The sequence below is a fragment of the Alligator sinensis genome, unplaced genomic scaffold, assembly GCF_000455745.1.
Source record: "Alligator sinensis unplaced genomic scaffold, ASM45574v1 scaffold551_1, whole genome shotgun sequence".
Lineage (NCBI taxonomy): Eukaryota > Metazoa > Chordata > Crocodylia > Alligatoridae > Alligator > Alligator sinensis.
In genome coordinates, this window is record NW_005842526.1 from 1,007,553 (window position 1) to 1,031,132 (window position 23,580).

General features: G+C 49.1%; 1 pseudogene; it reads right to left on the bottom strand.

Moving 5' to 3' along the window:
* Positions 1 to 4,784: 4,784 nt before the first annotated feature.
* Positions 4,785 to 19,577, bottom strand: LOC102378804 (annotated as a pseudogene).
* Positions 19,578 to 23,580: the final 4,003 nt, after the last annotated feature.

Genomic DNA, 23,580 nt, shown 5'->3' on the forward strand with positions numbered 1-23,580 from the left:
GGAGGGGGCCGTGGCAACAGCAAGGTGGGAAAGTGATTCCCCCCCATCCTACCTGGTTCCCCAACAGAAGGTGGAGGAAAAGGGAACCCCTGCTCATCCCTATTGCCACTGTCTGCTCCCCAGTGAACCCAGCCCTGTGCAGGAATGGCCCTGGTGCTTCCCCTGCCTCCGGGACAGCAGGGAAAGGAGCAGCAGCAGGTGTGGGGAGAGGAGAGGACAGGCCTCTGAATAGAAAGGGGAAGGAAGAGAGGATTTTTACCTGCTATGAGGACTTTAAAATGTCCCTGGAGGCTACCGCGGTGCAGTGCAATCCAAAAGGGGAGGGGTGAAGCCATGGCATTGCACCCCCCCATTGGATCTGCCCCTGTGCAGAACAATTTGAACGTGCAGCTGGTACCCATCTGAAACATCCCCCTTCTGGAAGCGCTCCAAGTGTCCATGTGTCCACACCTGAAGAACCGTTCCTGCACCTGCTGCATAAATAGCCACTGTACAGGTGGCTTTCCTCCACTAGGTGGTGGCACCCACTGGGCACGCGAGTCTTTCCATCAGGGCGGGTATTGGCCGTTGCGAGATCAGCCATTTGGTAGCAAGAAAAGCCACGTGTCATCCACATGTACTGCATTTGTGCAGTGCCTCCAGCTCATAGGTAGGAGTGCACTTGTGGGCTCACACCCATGGTATGGCTTAGCCGACGCTAATGCAACTCAGCGAGCCAGGCCAGATACATGTGGCAAGAGCCAGCTCACAGTGCTAGAGGGCGAAGTTTATTTGGAGACAGTGGGAAATGAGGAACAACAAATGAATGACTCATCAATGCCAACCAGGCAAATCCTTGAGCAAACAAATTTGGGGATTTGCTTGCTTCACAGAATCATAGAACGTGAGGGTCAGAAGGGAGCTCAGGAGGCCACATCTAGTCCAGCCCCCTGCTCCAAGCAGGACCAGCCCCAGCTACATCATCCCAGCCAAGGTTTTGTCTACCTGGGTCTTCAAAACCTCCAAGGATGGAGAGTCCACCACCTCTCTGGGTAAGCTGTTCCAATGCTTTACCACCCTCCTAGTGAGAAAATTCTTCCCAATACTCAACCGCAACTTCCCTTGCTGCAATGTGAGCCCATTGCTCCTTGTTCTGTCATCTGCCCCCACTGAGAACAGCCCAGCTCCATCCTCTGCAACCTCTGTGTAGGTAGTTGAAGGATGCTATTAATCCCGCCCCCCCTCAGTCGTCTCTTCTGCAGACTAAATAAACCCAATTCCCCCAGCCTCTCCTTCCAAGTCAAGTTCCCTTCCTCCATTCTCCTTTAAGTTTACCCATTTCCAGCATTCCCTGGGCTAGAAAGAGCAGGGCAGTTTCTCACACATCACTCTTCTCAGGTTAGCTGACAAGCACGGAGCTATCCTACCCAACCCTCTCACCCGAGGCACATGGGTGACTGTGGTGAAGAGAACTCACTGGGAAGTACAGTTGCTTTTAAGAGGTTGGCCAGGATTTTAGGAGCTGAGTAGGGCATGAGAGTGGCATGGATGTGTTTAGTTCCCCTCATCTCCTACAGCTAGTAGTGCTCCTTGGGGTGGGCAAGCAGAGCACCAGCCCAGGCGGCCACTAAGTAGAGGTGCCGAAATTGCACCTCCAACCCCACTGAGTCCACACGGCAGCAGCAGAGGACCCCTATGATGCTCCTGAGTGCATGAGTGCATGAACACACTGCTGCTGCAGAAGCAATAGCCAGGGTGAGCAGACCATGATGGTTTGAGTCCCGGGCACAAGTAAGACTCCCACTACTCCCCGCAATCTCAAAACCTCCACCTCTCCACCGCTCAGCTGCACCTCCCTGCCTTGCTCTCGCACTGGGTCTGTCCAGGGCTCACACCCTCGTCGTTATGCTTCTGCCTCTATCCCCCATGACTTCTCCGGGACTCCACAAATTGAATGCACTCCAGGCAAAGCACTTTCTTCCTGCCTCTCCTTTCATCTGCCAGGAAGAGAGAGCCTTTGATCACCTGCTGTTCTGGACAGTGTCATCTAAGCCGACGTGTTGGGGTGAAACCTTGGATCTTGAGCACTAAAGCCATGAACCACTAGATGGCAATGACACTCACTCATTCGTTTAATTATTATTGTTGTTGTTATGATGATGACAACAATGATGATGATGTATCCCAATCTCCTGGCCTGGTGTTCCTGTCCATAAGTTAGGGGTGTTTCATCTTGAGCAGAAGATCAGACAAATCCTCAGAGGTTCAGTATGGAAGCCGTCTGTTGTTTGCTATAAGTGCCCCTTTGCTGTCTGCGTAGGACAGATCGGGCCATCCCAATATGACAGAATGAATGAATACTCCTCTGATCTCAGCTGCAGAAAGACATGCAAGCCTGCAGCCCACTTCAGCCTCCCCAGACACTCCATCACTGGCCTGAGGGTGGCTGTTCTCAGACAGCAAACTTTTAAAAAAACAATTTGAATGGGAAATCGCAAAATAAGAAACCACTCACAGACTGGATTGTGTTACATATGACTTATTTGGGGATTGGGGGAGAGGTATGGATAATGGTAGCAGGGACTATAGAGTCTTATCCTGTTTCCTGAGTTAGTTTTGGTGACTCCTTTCTTCCTCCAGGTTTATTGCTTGTTTGTGTCTCTCTCCCAGCACTGCCCCCATCCCACTCTCCTCCCTGTCTTTCTCTCCCCTCCTTTCTTGTCTTTTGTATTCTAATTTCTCTCTCCTTATACCCTGCTTTCTGCATATCTTTTCACAGCATCTGATGAAGTGAGGTTCTGCTTGTGCTATATATGTATAAATACACACACACACACACACACACACACACATATATAGATATAGATATAGATATATATATGGGGACAGAGCTGGGGACACCATGGAGGCCCTTCCCAATGACTGTTGGGAGATATAACTTGCAGAAGAGAGCTCTGGAATGGGCTCCCAAGAGAGGTGGTGCTCTCTCCTACTTCGGGAGTCTTCAAGAGGAGGCTGGACAGATATTTGGCTGGGGTGATATGACCCTGGCACCCGTTTCTACCCGGGGCAGGGAGGCGGACCTGATGATCTATTTAGGTCTCTTCCGACCCTAAGCACTATGATATGATATGATATGATATACATACACTTTGGTTAGCCTATAAGGTGCAAATCTACTCTGCCTTCTACTTGACCTCCGATTAACTTGATTAACTATGTCTCTCTCTGTCTCATTTCTTTCTATAAGTCACCATTAACAGATGCAGTCTTAGGCTACCTGGCCCAAAATTTTAGGAGCCAGGATTGCATTAGGTATTTTATTATGTGGCTGGTATTTGTATTGCCTGGCACTTGCTACACTTTTTCCATCCATCCACACATCCAGCCATCCTCTACACCATAGAATCAGAGCATCTATTATTATTTTTGCTGTGGGTCCCAGCTTTAACAATTGGTCCGAGTCCTACACAGCTGCACGCTCATTGAAGCCCATTGAAGTCAATAGGATAATTACTATCAGCTGATGAGGGTTCTAGGTCCAGACTAATTCAAATGGCACTGTGCAATATCTCTTGAAATCTATGGTTGTCCTTACATCTCTTATATACATTCAGTGAAACCATCCTTACCTTGTTTTTAATTGTGAATCCAAGTGGAAGTAGTTGGCTGAGTTCTTGCTGCACCGCCCTCCTTAATACAGCAACCTATATCTTGGAGTCTTGCATTAAAAATGCATGGACCGGGGATGAGTGACCTGGGATCAGAGTCTAGCCCACCTATTGGACATGCAAATGCGTTTAGTCACCTAAAAATATTCTCTTTCACTTTGCTCAAGTTCCTGAAAAACAGCTAATGCAAAAGGTGGGCAGGTCCTTCTCTGCCATGCTGCTTTTTTTTGTGGCTCGGTCTCAAGGGTCAGATGATGGCATGTTACTGGAGTGCGTTTCAGGACTCAAACAAGGTGCAATAGAATTGCACATTGGTGCCTAAGTCTACTCAGACACCCAATAGGTAGAGAAGACCTTGGGCCCCAGAGCTGCTTCTGAGAGAAAAAGGCCAGTTACTTACAGATGTTAACAGGAGTTCGGGTCACATAACCTGCCAGGGGAAGGAAAGCAATGCACGTCAGCTATGAAATACAAGTTAGACTTCCAGAAATCTGCAGTCAGCAGGATCCAGAGCCAGAGTTTCACTTATGCTAGAAATCCTGTTGCAGAGTTAGACCGTAAGTAACACTTAGGGCCTGTCTACACCACCGGACCCCCAAGGGAGGCATGTTCACTCTCCTTCAAAATGGGATGTCATGTAGCCACTTTGATTCAGTGCTGGGGAGGTCTCATGGTCCTGTGTTGGGGGGCAGGGAGCACCTAGCGCACATGCAGAGCTCCACGGCAGCGCTTCGTATCACGGCCCTTCAGCAGTGTGGACATGGACCTTTGCAAGGACGGCAATTCGGTGTCTAATCTCTGGTGATTAAGTGCTATTCCTTTATGATGCAGACTAATGAATTCATGCCTCCCTTTCGGGGGAATGCACTATCATTGCATTTAGGCATCTAAACAAATTCCATGCGAATCAACAATGCCCAGTGAATTATGGGTAAAACTACATCATCATTCATATACAAGAAGCTGGATTTTTTCCTTTTAACCCATCCAAAAAAAACCCAAAACCAACAACCCACTCTGATTTTTCATCCCTCTAAGTCTCTTGGACCTGTGCTTATATTAACCTACTTAGTTCTTTAAGACGCTAACAGGGTCCTGTGAAGGTTGATTTAACTCACAGGAAGAGATGGCCACTCACCTGCTTTCTTCTCCTTCCAAGACTGTCCTGTGTGCGGCAATCTCAATATCCAGAGCCAGCTTCACATTCAGCAGCTCCTGGTAGTCATGTAGCAAGTGAGCCAGCTCATTCCTGGACCGCGGGAGGGCATGCTGGAGGTCAGCGAGTTTTTTCCGGGCATCTTCAAGGGCACAATCACCGCGCTGCTCCACATCAGCAATGGCTGTCTGCAGACTTGCAACCTGGAAGGAAAAAAATACGAAATATATATAAGAGCTAGTCTCCACCAAAGAACCTGGTTGTTCAGCATTGTGTCTGAGACTCATTCCCTTCTGTATTCCCCTAGGGGAATTCAATTGTAGGGACTATCAAAAGGTTCCCAAGCTACCCTTGGAGCCTCAAACTGGTAGCTATTAGGGAAATAAATGCACCAGGAAGAATGTCATTTCTAAGGGCTCTGGCTTTGTAGTTATGTATCCATGCTAGCCAGCAAGTGGCTTTCCCCTCTCTCACCACCTTGGCCTTCTCCCTTCCTTATGAATGTGGATCAATGCTGATGAATCGGATGTTTCTCATGCTAGAAGGGTGCATCTTAAGACTTTTACTTCGTTCTCACTCCAGCCACGCAGAAATTATTCCCAGTTTTGGGGTATGATTCTAATTGGTTGGTGCTGAATTGACATTGGTGCTTTTATAACATTTTGCTGGTAGCTGACAGTTGTGTACCATCTTGGACTGCAAAAAATCGGAGGCACATCTATTCCAGGGGAGCTTTCCAGAGCCCTAAAGCAGCAATGGAGTTTGAAACAAGGGTGTAAACTGCACCCAAGAATACAGCTGTGAAGCATGACACGTGGCTAGGAGGTTGAGAAACTTTTCAAAACCTTGACAATGGTTGTCTTGGGTTCTCTGATGCCAAACTTCTCACAGTCCCATTTGGGAACAGAGAGCGCATCAGTCATCACTGCCACTGGCTAAATCCCAGATGAGAGCCCCACAGGGAGCGCTGTCAGGTGAAAAAACAATCCTGTATATCACACCTGCTTTTTGGCATTGTCCACTTCAGCCGTTAGTCTTGTGGATCACCCAGGTCAGCTCTTGGATTTCTTGCTGGTTGTTACTCAGGTCATTGCGGTGCTGCCGGCAAGTGCTCTGCAGCTCCTGGTACTGATATCCCAAAGGAAAGCAATTATTATGGGGGTCATATAGCATTAAAGTATGCGCAGAGTAAGTATATTGCCATGGGAATACTCACCTTGGTTTCATACAGAGCATTTGCTTCAGCTTTGCTCCTCTGACATCTGGCCACATTAATGATGCCCTCCACATCCAGTACGTGGTGGTTATCCATAGAAAGGATGACATTGGTGTCATGACTTGCCCTCTGCAATTGCTCCAGCTCCAACAAAGTCACAAAACATTGCAGCATATTACCATTTTCAGTGCTTCTCCCCTTCTGGATTCTTGTATTCGCACTACCAGGGAGAGAAGGGATAAAAGGCAGATCCAAGGCATCTTGCTTATAGAAGACAGGGTAGACGTGCATCTCATAGACTAATCAATGTAGTGGGGTGGGGGGGTGGTTGCATGTGTTTCTATACACAGAGACAGAGAGAAGAAGCAAAAGCTTTCATGGGCTATATATTACATTGATTAATCTATAAGGTGCAAATCTACCCTACCACCCTGCCTTCTACTTGACTGCAGATTAACACGGCTAATTACGTCTCTCATGTTGATAAAATATGACTAATCTCCTTCGAAAAGTCTATATGCCTCTATTTTCTCTCTCACTCTTGTCTATTAAGAAAATAAGCTCATTTGTCTAACCTCGGTCACGGCCCCTGGGTCTAACTGTAACCTGGGGCGTTTGCACACACCACGGGGGTTGACTTCGGTTTAATGCTCCCCAAATTGAAGCACTGGGTCTTTAAAAACACCACTTCAATTTCGGACAAAGTAAACCCCCATGGCGTGTACACAAGGGTCAGACCCAACCCTTATCTGCCTCTCTGGCGTCAGGGAGGGGAAGGCGAGCTGCCAGCAGGCCAAGCGGTCCCCGAGCTGCGGAGCGGAGGGCAGTGTCTGATGCTTCCCTCCATGGCAGGGGCAGTGGCGATGCCCCCCCAGGTGACACCTGGCTGCAAACACCCAGCCTGAGCAGTCCCAGAGGGCACCACAGCTGCGGAGGGAAGCACCAGACCCCCACACAGCTCAGGCAGGCAGGCGCCGGGGAGAAAAACAAAAAGATCAGGCTCGCCGCTTTTTTTTTCCCTTCGGTGGAGCCTGCCTGCACAGGCTGCCGCCAGGTTGCCTGCATAGGCTGCCTGCACAGCCCCTGAGATGCACAGGGCCTGGCGCTTTCCCCCATGGCAAACTAAACCACCTTGGAGAGGTTGTATTTTGCTGCACCCCGAAGTCATTTAACGTGCTTTACACCGCTGACAAATGCAAACAGCCATTTAAGCGCATTACACTGACAATACATGCAAACAGCTGCACCATTAAAGCGGTGCAAAAGGGCATTAAGCCACTTTAAAGGTCAATTTTGTGGCATGTACAAATGGTCATGCATAGTTATAGTACATGCGATTTACTTGAAAGAGGTCTATAAAGAGTTTCTTCTGAGATACGTGTTTAGAGACTCTACTTAATGAAATAGTTTCTACTATCCAGTCATTTAAAAAGCAGGGTGGATTCCCAGGAAATGCAGGCAGTGCATTCCCATGTGAATGGGATGGGAGAATACTTACTTCTTCATAGGCACATCTGAGGCACGCTAGCTCCTGTCTCAATACATCCACCGTGGTCTCCAGCTCCACCTCGGATATATATGTGCAGTCCACATCCTAAAAAGAGGCCACAGACATTCACAATTCATATGTATTTATTCAAGCTCTACCAACGTATCATTCATGAGCTCTTGAAAAAGAATTAGATCATCTTGAAGGCTTTCTCTTTGACGGGGGCAGAAAATTATGAGGAATTTTGGTTCTCATCTTTAATCATTTTTTAGTACATTTTAACCTGGCATCCTTAATTCTTCTATCACCCTTTATTCATTTCTACTGACTTTAAGAAAAAAAGTCAGCGTGCCGAACCCCCTCCTATCTGCCCACCCATGGGAAGGACAATTTGGGGGAGGATTCAAAGAATCTCTGGAAACACAGCTTGGGTTGCTCACCTTTTCTAATTTCATGCTTTTGAAATGAAAGTCACCCACCTTCTTGAGTATCACATATTCATTCTCTACTGCTGTGCACAGGTTCGTTTTCTCCCCATATTTTTTTGGAACATGGAGAAGAGACACAGATGAATCAGTCCTTGTACTGCCATTCTGCCCAAGCATATCAAAGCAAGGAGCATGGTGTAAAGAGCTCATCTTTGCAAAGCTCCCAGGGCATGACTGAGTCCAAAGGGCCATAATCTAGTGAAAATGGAATAGGATGAAGCAGAATCATCCTTCTGGTTACAATCCTCATATCAATGAGACTTCAGGGATTTGAGCTCCAGTCATAGCTTGGACATAGCCTGAGCCACTGACTTAGCATCCTTGTGATTCATTTCCCTACCTGAAAAATTAAGATGATCCAGTTTCCTTCCCACCCCCATGCTTTGTCTATTTAGATACTGAACTCTTTTGGGGCAAGGCTTATGCTTTGGTACGTGCATGTCTGGTGCCTTGAACTGTCATCCCATGATCTCGGTAGTTACTACTATTTTGTAAAGAATATTAAAAATAGCAGTGAGAGCTACTAGGTTATTTTGGTGATACTTATGGTTTCCATTTTCTGTTGCCCTTTTTTTCCAAAAGGAAATTAGGAAGGAAATAATAATGAGCCCCCATGATGCTTTGGCACGTCTAAAGTTCAGAGGGGATTTCTTGTAGCAAGACATCTCTCTTACTTGCATTTGAACTCCTCCAGAAGTTCTTTCAGTCTGACCTGCTCCCATTCCAGCTGTCCTCTCTCATTCACCAGGACCTCCACCTGCCTCCTCAGGTTTGCGGTGAAGTCCTCAAAAAGAGGTTCAAGATTTCTATACGCCGGCAGGCCTTGTTGTTGCAGAGGCTCCACTAGATCTCCAGCACCTTCTTCTACTGCTCTAGGTACTGGACCTGAAATGCCAGGGCCAACCTTCCTTCAAACCCTTGTTCATTAGCCACAAAAGAAGCACGGAGGACAACACAGAAACTGCCCTCTTAAAACTCTTTGCCTTGAGGTCATGAATCAGACGGACGGTTGTCGCTGCAAAGTCAGGAGCTGCTCATTTGACATTGGAAAGGCCATGAAAGGAGGAGAAGTAGAGGATTACCCTTTGGTTGGTAAATACAAACCATCTTATTAGCCACAATATTGAATGCAACAATTTTAAAGATGAAAATAAGGTTTGGAAGAAGGAAGGCTATTCATGTGAAGGGCAGTTTCACTGGATACTCTGGTAGCATAAATCATCTCTAAGGCTCATATGACTCAGATTCATAGCTGTGCTCAATTAAAGGGGTGGGTGAGAGGGGCTACGCAGCACTAATCCCAGTGACGCTGTTCCTAGAGTAAAATGAATAAAGCTAAAATAATCTACCCTATAACAGTCAGCAGATGCAGTGACAAGAGGTCTGTGAACCACTTATTGCCCTATAAGTCCTTCAGGTCCAAAACTTTAGAAAAGGAACATTATTTTGTGCTGGAAGGCATTTATTAACTTTTTTTCCTTAAAACAATCAAATGAATAATCGTCTTACCTTGTCAGTAAAGGAGGCAAACTTGTTGTCGAGGTTCCTTATCTGCTCCCGCTTCTCTGCTTTTACCCGTGGGAGATCTGGATGGATTTGGATGTGAAGTGGCTTCAGGAGGTTTTGACCGTGACTCCGTGGATGCCTCTGCTACCATCATAACCTCCACCAAATCGCCCAGTGCCACCTCCAGCGAGACCTCTGCCAATAAGACCCCAGCCACCATAGATGCCACCACCAAGACTTTGGCTACTGAAACCTCCAGATCCACCACCATGACCACCAAAGGCTTGGCTACTGAAGCCTCCACTTCCAAAAGCTCCACTTCCATAACCTTTGCCACATCCAGCACCATAACTTCCAGAGCTCAGGCTCCCACCACCACAATGTCCACCTCCAAATCCTCTGAAGCCGCCACTGGAAATGCTTCTGGTTCCATCAATATGATAGAGGCTTCTGCTGCTGTAGCCACCTCTGCCTCCTCCAGCATGGACAACGGAGGCTGAGCGGCTACCACCTCGGTATCCACTGCCGATAGCAGAGGCAGAAGTGAAGTTCGTCCTTCCAGTAAAAGTCCTAGGTCCTTCCAGTAAAAGACCAATGAAACATTGCTGGATCGTGGTGGCTTTGTTTGAAGGGGGCACAAGGAAAGTCAAAGCAAAGCTGCGTGGAGGAGAAACGGAAGAGGAGAACGAAGGAGAATCAAACCCCTCTGCTGTGACCGTTTATATCTGCCTGAGACGCTGGGCTTGGTCGCATGATAACGATCAGATTAATTTAAGGCATTCATTAGTTTGATTTCCCTTGAGGCCTGAAATGTTTTTTCAACAAGTGAAAACATCAAAGGAAGCACGATGAAGACTCACGAAGTAATCTGAGATGCCAAAGTTGCTCTCCTTGCAAGCCTGCCTAGGATGAACTTTTGATACCTAATTAACCTGCTGTCAGAGAGTAATTAGGCTGCAGGAGACTGGTTCTGAAAGGATCTCGGTATTAGCCAGAAAATGGGTTTCACCACCTCCTTGTTTACCTTGCATCCAGGGGAAAGAACGTAGGATAAAACTGCATTTTGTAGCTTCAAGCTTTTCACAAGCTGCCTGCCTGGCAGCTAATATGTCTATTTGATGCCGACTACCAGAATGCAGCCAAGAAGGGAGAGGTGGGGCAGGAAAAAAGGAGCAAAAGCAAACCAGGTGGCATTTTGGAGCATTAGGGGAATCACTCTCAACGTTATTTTTTTAAGCCGTTGGTCTTGAGAGGAGCCAGCCGTGGAGCCAGTTTGAGAGACTCTCATTCTGGAATCTCAATATTGTTTCAGCAACCTCCTGGCAACATAAAAGAAATGAAATAAAAACACCTAGAACCGGACACAGCCTGGATTTCAGTGGGGAAAGGAATGAACTGCAGCCTGAGACTACGGCTTAACATCGGACTATGCAACTTCCACCTTAGATCACTTGCTTTTGACCTCAACTGCACCTGCTGCTCATTGGGTGACTCTCAGCAACATCTGGCAAAACTTTCTTCATCACGTCTGAGGTTGGGGGCCTACGTCAGTGATGGCCAAGTAGAAGGAAACAGTATCATAAGAGAAATGTGCAATGGGAATGAGACATGTAGCATCCTGCCCTGCTTTTCTTTGTCATGGGACACCTGAAACGTGGAAGGTCCACATCTGGTTGGGCTCTGTGGACTGAAATATAGAGCACCTTGTGAATCACTTCTGACCCACCTGGATGGAAGCAGCACAGCTGTATTCTTGCTTCCTCTAAGGGGTTTCATGAGTATGGAAGAAACCTACCTGCTCCTCCTGGTACAATGCGAGTGTTTTACGGTTCTTCCAGACCTTTCTCCATCCATTATAATCAGACCTTTCTCCCTTTTCCAACAGGTACTTACAAAGCTGCCAAACAGCTCTGCAGTCCCCCGGCACACACTAGTGTCTTGCTTTCAGAGAAGCAAAGGCTATTTATTTCCTTTAGAGCAGAAGTTCCCAAACTTTTTCTCATTGTGTACCCCATTCCAGATTTACCAGCTGCTTGTGTACCCCTACCAGCATACATTTGATATTTTAGCTCCTTAAATGTCATTTATTATTATAATGAAAATGGCCATTACACAATTTCTCTTGTTTCCCCTCCACCCCAGAGATGTCCTGCTTACTCCTAGGGTTATGTGTACCACAGTTTTACAGTAAGACCCACCACCAAATCCTTGATAGACATTTGGGGTTTTATCCACCAACCCCTGCATTACAGTATTCACCAACCCCCGCATTATCCACCAGCCCCCAAATTACAGTAAGACCCACCACCAGATCCTTGATAGACATTTGGGGTTTTATCCACCAACCCCCATATTACAGTAAGACCCACCACCAAACCATTGATAGACATTTGGGGTTTTATCCACCAACCCCCACATTATCCACCAACCCCCGCATTACAGTAAGACCCACCACCAAATCCTTAATAGACATTTGGAGTTTTATCCACCAATCCCTGCATTACAGTAAGACCCACCACCAAACCACTGATAGACATTTGGGGTTTTATCCACCAACCCCTGCATTACAGTAAGACCCACCACCAAGTCCTTGATAGACATTTGGGGTTTTATCTCGTGCCATTGAAGCCGATGGAATATAGCTCTGATTCTAGTAGAGCAAAATCAGTTCTTCAGTACTAGTGTTCCAAGATGCTCGTTCCCTGAGTGGTCCTGGATGGTCCTAATCCGGAAAATGGCCCCATGAAAATGGATTGAATTGGCTTCCTCTCATGCAAAATACTAGCAATTTTTGAGCTTCCATTTCACAATCCAAAATCATGTGAGAATGTTAATTGACTTTCTTCCTTTTCCCTGATAAAATCCCTGGCCCTTTCAGAGAAAATAAAAAACCCCCAAAAAACAATCTTAGCCATAATGCTCCAATTTACCTATTTGTATGTGATTTTTTTTTTTAAAAGCAAAGCTCTAGGCAACCAGACAATAATTATCGTTACAACACCTGAACAACCACTAGGTAATTATTCTGACATTATTCTTAGCAAGCCAGAGGCAGAGAAGATGAAATGCACTGAGACAGGCACAGAAAGGGACTGTTTGTGTTCAACTATTACAAGGTTTAAAAAAGAAAAAGAGTAGAGAACTCACAATTTGTTATTGCTATTTTTTTATCACCGTTGAGTCTTTACATTTCCATTAGGCCCAGTGTTGGATGCAATGATGAGATGGTGTGCTGTCCTTAAATACGTGCCTTAGTTGCAATGTTATCTCAAGGTGCAACTCAAATATTGCGCCTAGCCCCACTTCTGCGCCTACACAAAAGTCTCAAATTTGTGGGAAGTGGTGCATTAACCTCAACCAACCCGGCCCTGGGGTAAAGCTGAAGTTATTGCTTTGCATTACACTAGCATCTAGAAGTTCAAATCAGAAGCTCAAAGCCCTTGGGACAGAATAGAGAAAATAGTGTCCTACCAGACACTGTCGTGTAATCAGGAGGACATTTATTTACATGCTCAGACTCAACTTCAGAACATGTGACTGAAGCTGCAAGGTGGCAACCATTTGTAATATTGGTTAGGTCTCTGCTGCTGAAAAAATGAGGGGTATATTGGAGCTTGATGTATTCACGAATGGGATTACATGACATACTGTGGTTGTCTGCAGTAATAGGGAACTAAATTCAGAAATCCAGAAAGTCCCTTCCATCCCTGTGCTCCTATATATTTTTACATCAGGATAGCAGTCTCAAGGCAGCTATATAAAACCCTACTGGACAATAGACACAGTTCATTTTTATCTTGATGTAACTAGCCTTGGTCAAGATTATGCCTCTTTATGGCAGTTTAACTCAGCTAGATAGGATACCGATGGAAAAACTACATTGCCTTGTTTCCACTAGATTTCCCCGTTGAGTTAGCAAGCTTGATGTAAAAACACACCATTTTTCATGAAAAAGCTGCCGGCATTACGAATCTCAAGTGATTATGAACATCTGGGATTTATGGAAGGGATGATGAGCTGGAAAAAAAATGCATGGGAAATATATTATTATTTTCACCTCCTTGCCACTTCCCCAGCCCCTGCAAAACATATTCGCAAGAAGAGATCATAGACAGTAAAAACAAAGGGCAGATTCTGACTTCACGACTGCCTCAGGTGTAATCGATAAAGCAATCTTTTTTAGTTCCCAGACCCATCAGCCTGGAAGTATTTAAGTTAAAGTGTGTAAAACTCCACCGTAAACACCCTAAATCTTCCCTGCTATGACTTCAACTTGGATAATCATAGGGGAAAAACAATCGCTCCTAACCTCAAGTGACAAGAACACACCTGTGTCCTGATGTTGGAGACTGGTATGCTGACTTTCTTAGGGATTTTGTACCTACAGTCACAGAAAATGAGGGTTTGAAGGGACCTCAGGAGGTCACATCTAATCCAGGCCCCTGCTCCAAGCAGGACCAGTCCCAACTACATCATCCCAGCCAAAGCTTTGTCTACCCGGGTCTTCAAAACCTCCAAGGATGGAGAGTCCAGCACGGTTCCAGTGCCTTACTACCTCCACGTGAGAAAGTTTTTTCCTAAAATCCAACCTCAACTTCCTTTGCTGCAACTGGAGATCATTGCTCCTTGTTCTGTCATCTGCCAGCACTGAAAACAGTTTAGCTCAGTGCTGGGCAAAATATGGCCCGTGGGCCAGATCCAGCTCACGGAGAGATTTTGTCTGGCCTGCAGGGGGTCCCTTGGTCCCACTTGGCCCAGGTACCATCTGGCCAGTGGCGTGTCCCACCACCCCCCTGTGCACACAGTGGGGTTTGGGCGGCCCCACAGTTGGTTTGCCTTTCTAGGCAGCCCAGGCGGTGGCAGCTCCTTCTGGCTGCCACTCCTGCTGGCCCCAGCCCCGTGGTACTGGCCGGGACCCGTGCACATAGCCCTGACCCCTGCCCACCCCACACCCGCTCCGGACTTGGCCCAGTAGAGCGGACCAGCTCCAGACCAGCTCACAGCCCTAACCCAGCCCACCCTGCACCTGCTCCAGACCGCCTGCCCGCTCTGAGCAGCTGCAGCAGCAGTGGTGGCTGGGCAGAACTGGCCCCAGCCCCGTGGTACTGGCCGGGACCCGTGCACATAGCCCTGACCCCTGCCCACCCCACACCCGCTCCGGACTTGGCCCAGTAGAGCGGACCAGCTCCAGACCAGCTCACAGCCCTAACCCAGCCCACCCTGCACCTGCTCCAGACCGCCTGCCCGCTCTGAGCAGCTGCAGCAGCAGTGGTGGCTGGGCAGAAACTGCTGCTTATGCTCCAGACCGCCTGCCCGCTCTGACCAGCTGCAGCAGCAGTGGTGGCTGGGCAGAAACTGCTGCTTGGCACAGGGAAAAGCATCCTCTCCCCATCACTGCTGCCAGGTGCTTCTGCTGCAGCCGCCCAGGGTACCCCTCCGCCCCTATGCACTGCCACCACTGCCCTGCTGGGCCATCCGGAGACAGTTGTGACAGCAGCAGAGAGGAGCTGCAGAACTGCCTATGTGGCCCGTGGGCCCAAATAATTGCCCACCGCGGTCTTGCTCATTCTATCCGGCCCGCGGGGCCCCTAAAAAATTTAGAAAATTAATATTTATCTGCCCTGGCTGCCTGTCATGCGGCCCTCAATGGCTTGCCAAAACTCAGTAAGTGGCCCTCCACCTAAAATAATTGCCCGCCTCTGGTCTAGCTCCATCCTCTTTCAGGTAGTTAAAGGCTGCTATCAAATCCCTTCTCGGTGTTTTCTTCTCCAGACTAAATAAGCCCAGTTCCCTGATGCCTTCCTCACAAGTCATATGCCCCATTCCCTGAACCATTTTTGTTGCCCTCCACTGGACTCTCTCCAAGAGTTTCCATTCATGCATTTGAGCCAGTAACACCCTGTTTGACAACACACTCACCAGTAGAAATTGCCTTGTTACTGCCTTGTTGAAGTTGTTAATTTTACTGGGTTGGGATGGTTGCCTCTGGTATTTCTGTGCTCATCACCTTTCTTTCAGCTGGCTTCTCTCTGATTCAGGTGCAAGTGATTTCAAGGTGTCAGCTCATTATACAATGCTGCCACAATTTACACCTGGCGAGTTTTCAGAGAACCCCAGCAAGGTTGGATTATAAGACTGGAAAGCTCCTTATGAGTCCCTGAGCCTAGCCTCTCCAATAGCAGGGAGCTATACTTTAGTATCCCAGAAGTCATGACTGGTGGTAGCTAAGATTGGGGAAAGACTAGCATTGAAGTATAGAACAAGGAGGTTGCTAAGACCCATTGGACTGACTTTATTAAGTCATTGAGCTGGTTGTGAGAATTTTGGCCTCTGTATTTTGATTTCCCAAACAGCAGAGCTGAGGATAGTGAGACAGGATTATTTTGAGGAAAAGTTCATAAATACTTGCAAGGCTTCCTGGGCATTTTTACACATGCTCCTGATGTGGCGCTGGGCACTCTTGATTAGCGAACTGCACTAATTAAAAGCACCCGTGTGTCACGTGTATCATTGGTGCAGCACATCCCCATGCTGAGAAAACGGTGGTGGGGCGCTTTGAACTACAACACATTGAACATGTTTTATTTCAAAGCGCAGCGGCACCATTTTCTCAGCGGGGAGACATGCTGCACCACTGATACGTGTGATGCACGAGGCTGCCAAAGCCCATCAACTTACAGCTCTAGCAAATTTGATTAATTGAGTCTGCTTCAATGCTCTGGATTTCCAGCATGTCGGAGAAGTCTCCTCCTGTGTGTGCGAGTGCCCCTTCAGGCTGAAGTAGCTAGTTTCATTCATAGAAGTACACAATAGAACAAAAGAAAGCCAATGCCCATAGGGCATGTCTACACGTGCATTTAAACGCACCTAAATTTAATGCTCATTAGCTACTTGCATCTCAACTTCCTGGCCTCATACAGTGTATGGCCAATGGGAACCCTAAAGCCACTTGTCTTCAGCAAGCTTGTGTGCATGCAGAACTGCTTTCATGAGTATTTTTCCCTCAGATTTCTATGCAGAGGCTGTTCACTTGTCCGTCTGCATACCTGGGGAATCCAATACGCCTTCCTTACAATCCCCCTTATCCTGTCAATTTGTAGCCAAGATAAAAATTAACCAAATCCGACTAGGAGGGTGATGTATATGTATACATTAAACTTAGCAAGGTGAGGGTATTGGACATGCTATTGGATGGGTTTCTCCACAGAAGTGATGTGGCACGAACTGAATTTAGACCCCTTCCTGGTGACAATGGGAAGCCTTTTGGCAGGTGGTCCCCTGCTGTCTTCCGGCTGAATGCCAAAGACCTCGCTACAACCAGCATACGACATGCGGGTGCTCAGTGTTATAGGTCAGGCTTTGTGCTATTGTGATACAAATGCAAGTATATATGTACACGCATACACACATATGCACATGCATGTTCATGTAAATGCATATCTGCATAGGCATACCCACACACGTGTGGGTCTACAGCAATGCACACAAATACATATGCATGCACATCCCCATATGTATGGATTCATATATACACAGACAGAAATGATTAGTCATGTTAGTATGGAGTCAGTCAGGAGGCAGATATGCACCTTTATAGACTAACTTAAGATAGGGCACAAGCTGTCTTGAACCCAAGTTCACTTCATCAGGTCCTGTGAAAGGATGTCTTATTCATATGTGGACATCGAATTCACCAGCGCCTCTAACGAGGCAAGTGTCTTAGACACGGTCTTTGATGGGCTTCTCCATGAAAGTGCTGTGCCATGAATTGAATCCAGATCCCTTCATGGTATAGAGCAGAGCAGTAGTCCCTGTTTAAATCATACTTAAGATAGTCCAGTTTGTGGATGATTTCTTGTTCTACAATTTCCCAGTCAAACTGGGTTTTACATTTTTTCTGTCCGAGACAAGCATGTACACACATATCCCTATATAAAACATACATGGAAATATGCACATGTGCTTACACATACGCACATGCACATATATACATATTCATACATGTTCATTCAGCTGTGAAAGGATGTCTGACTCGTATGTGGGCAAGTGTATTAAACATGATCTTCGGTGGGTTTCTCCATGGAAGTGATGTGCCATGAGTTGAATCCAGACCCCTTCATGGTACCAAGCAGAGTTTATATTGACCCATTTTGGCATGAATTGTATTTGTGCGTGTCGACAAGATTTTCCCAAAAATGGAAATAGATGTGAAATTTGCATACGTGAACTGTGTCTCCAACTAGTGTCATTAGCAATTCAAATATAGCTTGTGCGGATGGGGTTTCTCCTTGAGTCCCTTCTACGGTTCCTTAGAGTGCAGGGAAAAATCAGCACAACTTCATTGCAAAGCCCTTCTACTTTCAAGAGATCAGCCTGCAAATCCCCACTTCTCAGCTTCTAACCTATACATCATGGACACTGTACATCCATCAAACACCCCTGTTAAAAAGGCGATTGACATCGGACAAATTCAATATGCCATTTATTTCAGATACAGAGGCCGTTATTAAAATATGCAAAGGGCAGGCAATGCTGTTGCATCTTGTATTCTTAAGAGCAGTCTGTTCCTCCCCACACACACGTGCGTGGATACACACCCCAACCCCCTCCAAGCCCACACACAGAAGACGGGCAGGATTGCTCCGTGCTAAAAAAAGGTACAGAGAACCACCATTAATGTGAGGGGGCCACACAGAGAGGGCAAGAAATGAAAGCTACTGACACAGTGGGAGAAGAAGACAGTATAAACCCAGGGGGAACAGACCCACAGGCACTGCTGATGTCTGAAGGAAGAGTTTTGAATTGCATATGACCCTTCCAGAAGGGTTACCAGCCAGCCCTGGATGTGGAGAAGCCAGGTGGTGCCAAAGGTAGGGGCACTTTTTTGTCTGCAACACCTTAATGAGGCAACTTCATCTGGTGGAAGAGCCCCTGCTGGAAAGTCGCCCGCCTGAGTAGCTTCCCCCACCATAGCCATATCTGCCACTGCCTGTACCTCCAGAGACGCCTCCACAGCTGTATCTCCCACTACCACTGCCCTCACCTCCACCAATTCCAGAACCAGATCCTCCCCCAGCTCCACAGCTATATCCTCCAGCTCCAGAACCAGATCCTCCCCGTCCAGAGCCAAATCCTCCACTTCCAGAGCTGTATCCCCCACCACCAATGGTACACACACCTCCAGAACTGGATCCCCCAACCCCAGAGCCGTATCCTCCAGCTCCAGAACCAGATCCTCTCCCTCCAGAGCTATATCCCCCGCTTCCAGAGCCATATTCCCCACCACCAATGCTACACACACCTCCAGAACTGGATCCCCCAGCCCCAGAGCCATATCTCCCACTTCCAGAGCCATACTCCCCACCACCAATGCTACACACACCTCCAGAACTGGATCCCCCAATCCCAGAGCCATGTCCTCCACTTCCAGAGCCGTATCCCCCACCATCAATGCTACACACACCTTCAGAACCAGTTCCTACGCCTCCAGAGCCATATCCTCCACCACCAATGCTACACACACCTCCAGAACTGGATCCCCCAGCTCCAGAGTCAAATCCTCCACTTCCAGGACCCAATCCTCCCCCTCCAGAGCTGCCTCCCCCACCGCTACAGCTGCCCATATCTCCAGGGCTCCCAGTCTCTCCTAGGCTGTGCCCTCCAACTCCAGAGCTATCTGCGCCCCCAGGGCCACATCCTCCACCCCACCCACTGCTGCCTCCACTTCCAGAGCCTCTACCTTCATAGTGGCCCCAACTCCAGGACCCACAGCCATCACCTAAGCAGCTGCCTGCATGTCCGGAGAAACTGCTGTACCTTCCACTGTTGCTGCCATGTCTTCCAGCTCCAGAGCTGCCTTCAGCTCCAGAGCTGTACCCTTCCCCTCCCGTGCTTCCAGCCCATCCTGAGCTGCCCCCCCTACCTCCAGGGCTGTATCCTCCTGCTCCAGAGTCATATCGGCCACTACTGCAGGTGCCCATCTCTCCAGAGCTGCTTCTGCCCCCAGAACTGTATCCTCCTCCTCCACAACTGTATCCGACTTGGCTAGAACTGCCCCCGGCTCCAGAGCCATAGCCCCAGGCTCCAGGGCCGTATCTGCCACTTCCACAGCTCGCTCTCCCTCCCAAGATGCTCCAACCTCTTGAGGTGTATCCTTCTCCCCCAGAGCTGTATCTTCCCCCTCCTCCACTGCTGCCTCCAATTCTAGAGCTGCCTCCTACTCCAGAGCCGTATCTTCCTCCAGAGCTGCCTCCTTCTCCAGAGCAGTACCCTCCACTTCCAGAACGGCCTCCTCCTACAGAGCCATATCGGCCACTGCTGCAGCTGCCTGCCTCTCCGCAGCTGCCTCCCCCACCCCCAGGGCTGCCTCTGACTCCAAAGCCATAATCCTCTCCTTCGCAAGTGCTGACCCCAGCTCCAGAGCCATAGCCACCAGGCCCAGAGCTATAGCCACCACTTCCAGAATAGTCTCTACCGATGGAGCCAAATCCACCGCTTCCACAACCGACTCCCTCTCCAGAGCTGCCTCCCACATCTCCAGAGCTGCCTGTGCCTCCAGTGCTGTATCCACCACCTCCAGAGGCCCCTGCTCCGCTATTGCCTCCAAGTCCAGAGCCAGAACCGGCAACTTCACAGCTGCCTCCGTGTCCAGAGCCATAATCCCCGGCTCCAATGCTTCCAGAATAGCCTCTTCCTACAGAGCCATGCCCACTGCTTCCGCAAGGGCCGATCCCCCCGGAGCTGCTTTCCCCCACTCCTGAGCTGTATCCTGTGCCGCCCAAGCTTCCCCCTCCGACACTGCCACTTCCAACTTCACAGCTGCCTCCAGTTCCAGAGCCATATCCTCTGCCCCCAGGGATGCCTCCAGTTGTGGAGCCACCTACCTCTCCAGAGCTGTATCCCCCCACCCCTGAGCCCCTCCAGAGTAGCCTCCTCCTCCACAGATTCCAGAGTCATCCCCCCCACCACTAATGCTACGCTCCCCCCGAGAACTGGACCCCCCAGCTCCAGAGCTGTATCCCCCACCACTAATGCTACACACTCTGACAGAACTGGAGCCTACGGCTCCAGAGCTGTATCCGCCACTTCTAGAGCCATATCCTCCACTTCCTCCCCCTCCAGAGCCATATCCCCCAGCACCAATGCTGCATACATCTCCAGAACTCAATCTACCAGTTTCAGAGTCATGCTCTCCACTTCCAGAGCCATATCCTCCACTTCCTCCCCCTCCAGAGCCATATCCCCCACCACTGATGCTACACGCATCTCCAGAACAAAATCCATCAGCTCCAGGGCTCCTACCACTGATGCTGCACACGTCTCCACAACTCAGTCTACCCGCTTCAGAGTCATATGCTCCATTTCCAGAGCTGTATTCTTCACTTCTTTCTGCTCCAGAGTTGTACCCCCTGCCACTGATCCTGCAGACATCTCCAGAAATCAATCTACCTGCTCCAGAGTCATCTGCTCCACTTCCAGAGCCATATTCTCCGCTGTCTCCCCCTCCAGAGCCATATCCCCCACCACTGATCCTGCAGACATCTCCACTACTCAATCTCCCAGCTCCAGAGTCATATGCTCCACTTCCAGAGCCATATCCTCCACTTCCTCCCACTCCAGAGTCATATCCACCAACACTTATGCTGCAAACATCTCCAGAACTCAATCTCCCAGCTCCAGAGTCATATCCTCCACTTCCTCCCCCTCCAGAGCCATATCCACCACTGGTGTCCACTACATCACCACAACTCAATCTCCCAGCTCCAGAGTCATATCCTCCACTTCCTCCCCCTCCAGAGCCATATCCCCCACCACTGGTGCTACACACATCTCCAGAACTTAATCCACCAGCTCCAGAGTCATACTCTCCACTTCCAGAGACATATCCCCCACCACCAGAGCTGCACACACCTCCAGAAGTGGATCCCCCAGCTCCAGAGCTGTATCCTCCACTTCCACAGCTGTATCCTCTGCCACCAGGGCTACCTCCAGCTCCAGATCCATATCCCCCAGTTCCAGAGCCGTATCCTCCACTTCCAGAATAGCTGCCCCTTATAGAGCCATATCCACCACTTCCACAACTGTATCCACCTCCGCTAAAACTGCCCCCAGCTCCAGAGCCATAGCCCCCAGGTCCTATCCCACCTGAGCTGCCTCCAGTCCTCCCTATACCTCCTGATCTGAGTCCTCCACCTCCAGAGCTACCTCCCGCTCCAGGGCTGTAAGTGCTGCTGGCACAGCCACCAATCCTGCTGGAGCTGTATCCTCTCTCTCCAGAGCCACCTCCACCACCGGAGCCATAGCCACCACTTCCAAAACGGCTCCCTCCTCCAGAGCCAGAGCTGCCACTGCTGCAATGTCCTATGGCTCCAGGCGTGTTTGTACTTCCAGACGTGTGTCCTCCACTTCCACCGCTGCATCCCCCTCCACTAGAGCTGCCCCCTGCTCCAGAGCTACTCCCCACCACTCTCGAGCTGTGGACACCGCTTCCACAAATGTCTACCACACCTCCAGAGCTCCCTCCAACTCCTGAGCTGCATCTTTCCATCCCAGAGCTAGCGCCAGCCCCAGCGCTGTATGCTCCCCCTCCGCTCCCACAGCCAGTGCTGCATTCATCACTTCCTATGTTGACCGAGCTATGGCCTCTGGCTCCAGAGATGTATCCCACACTTCCTGAGTGACCTCCTCCTATGGAGGCATCGCCACCACAGCTGCCCTCACCTCCTGAGATGCTTGAAACTCCACAGCCATATCCTCTACCGCCGAAGCTGTATCTCTCCCCACTCAAGCTGCCCCCAGCTCCAGAGCCATATCCTCCACATCCACAACTACCTACCCCGCCTGAGCTGCTCCCACCAACAGGAATAGGAATGACTGTGACTCCGGAGTCATACCCTCCCCCACCAGAGACACATCCACCGCCTCCAGCATGGTCCCATCCTGCAGGACCATAGGGGCCAGTGCTGCAACTAACACTTGCTCCAGAGCTACTCCCTTCACCAGAGATGATTGCACCTCCAGAGCCATATTCTCTGCCCCCGCAGCCATACCCCACTCCACTAGAATAGCCCCCTGCTCCAGAGCTATACCCATCACTGACTCCAGCTCCAGGTCCATCACCTCCAATGACACAGCAATCTCTGCCTCGGGACCAACCACTTCCTCCAGATCCAGACACTCCATCTCTTGCAGTGCATTCTCCACCTTCAGCACGTCCCCCAGTCCATCCACTGCTAATCTGAATGCCAGAAGTGCCAGTCCTTCTGGATCCGTATCCACCAAAGACACAGCAGTTTCTGCCGCTGGACCTGCCTCCTCTTCGAGAACCAAACCTTGTACCTCCTGAGCTGTATCCTTCACATCCAGAGCTGCCTCCATCCCATTTGCTGCTGACTGCAACTCCAGAGTGACCTCCAACTCCAGAGCCATAACCTCCGACAACACAGCAGTCACTTTTCCCATAGCCATATCTTCCATCACCAAAGCTGCATTCCCCTCCAGAGATGAACCCTCCACCTCCAGCTTGGCTTCCTCCTACAGAGCCATGCCCACCACCGCCACTTTCACAGCTTCCTCCCATGCCGAAGATACCTCCCACACCTCCAGAGCAGCTTCCTCCAAAGCTCGGTTCTCCACCTCTACTAATACAGACTTTGACATTTCCTCCTTCACTCCTGGAGCTAAATCCCCCTCCTTTGCTACCTCCATAGTTAGGTGGGCTGCACCTGATGTTCCTAGAGTAGTGCCCCCCACTTCTGGAACTGAATCCCCTTCTGATTGAGCAGTGGCCTCCCACTATGCCCCAATTTCTCCCACCTCCCCATCCACAATGCCCCCCTCTGAATCCACCATATCCCCCCCAGCACCATGGGAAGCCTCCATATCTTCCACCAGCACTGCCGCTGACCCAGGTGCCATGGTTGATGACAGCTGTAAGAAAAGACAAAGAAAACGGTTGTTTTAATGGCAACCTGGGAAGATCAGAGCAAGCCAAACTCTCATCTTCCTTGCAACAAAGTTAAGTGAAGCTTCAAGTTACTTACGTATTGGTCCAGGTAATCCTTCAGTTATCCTGT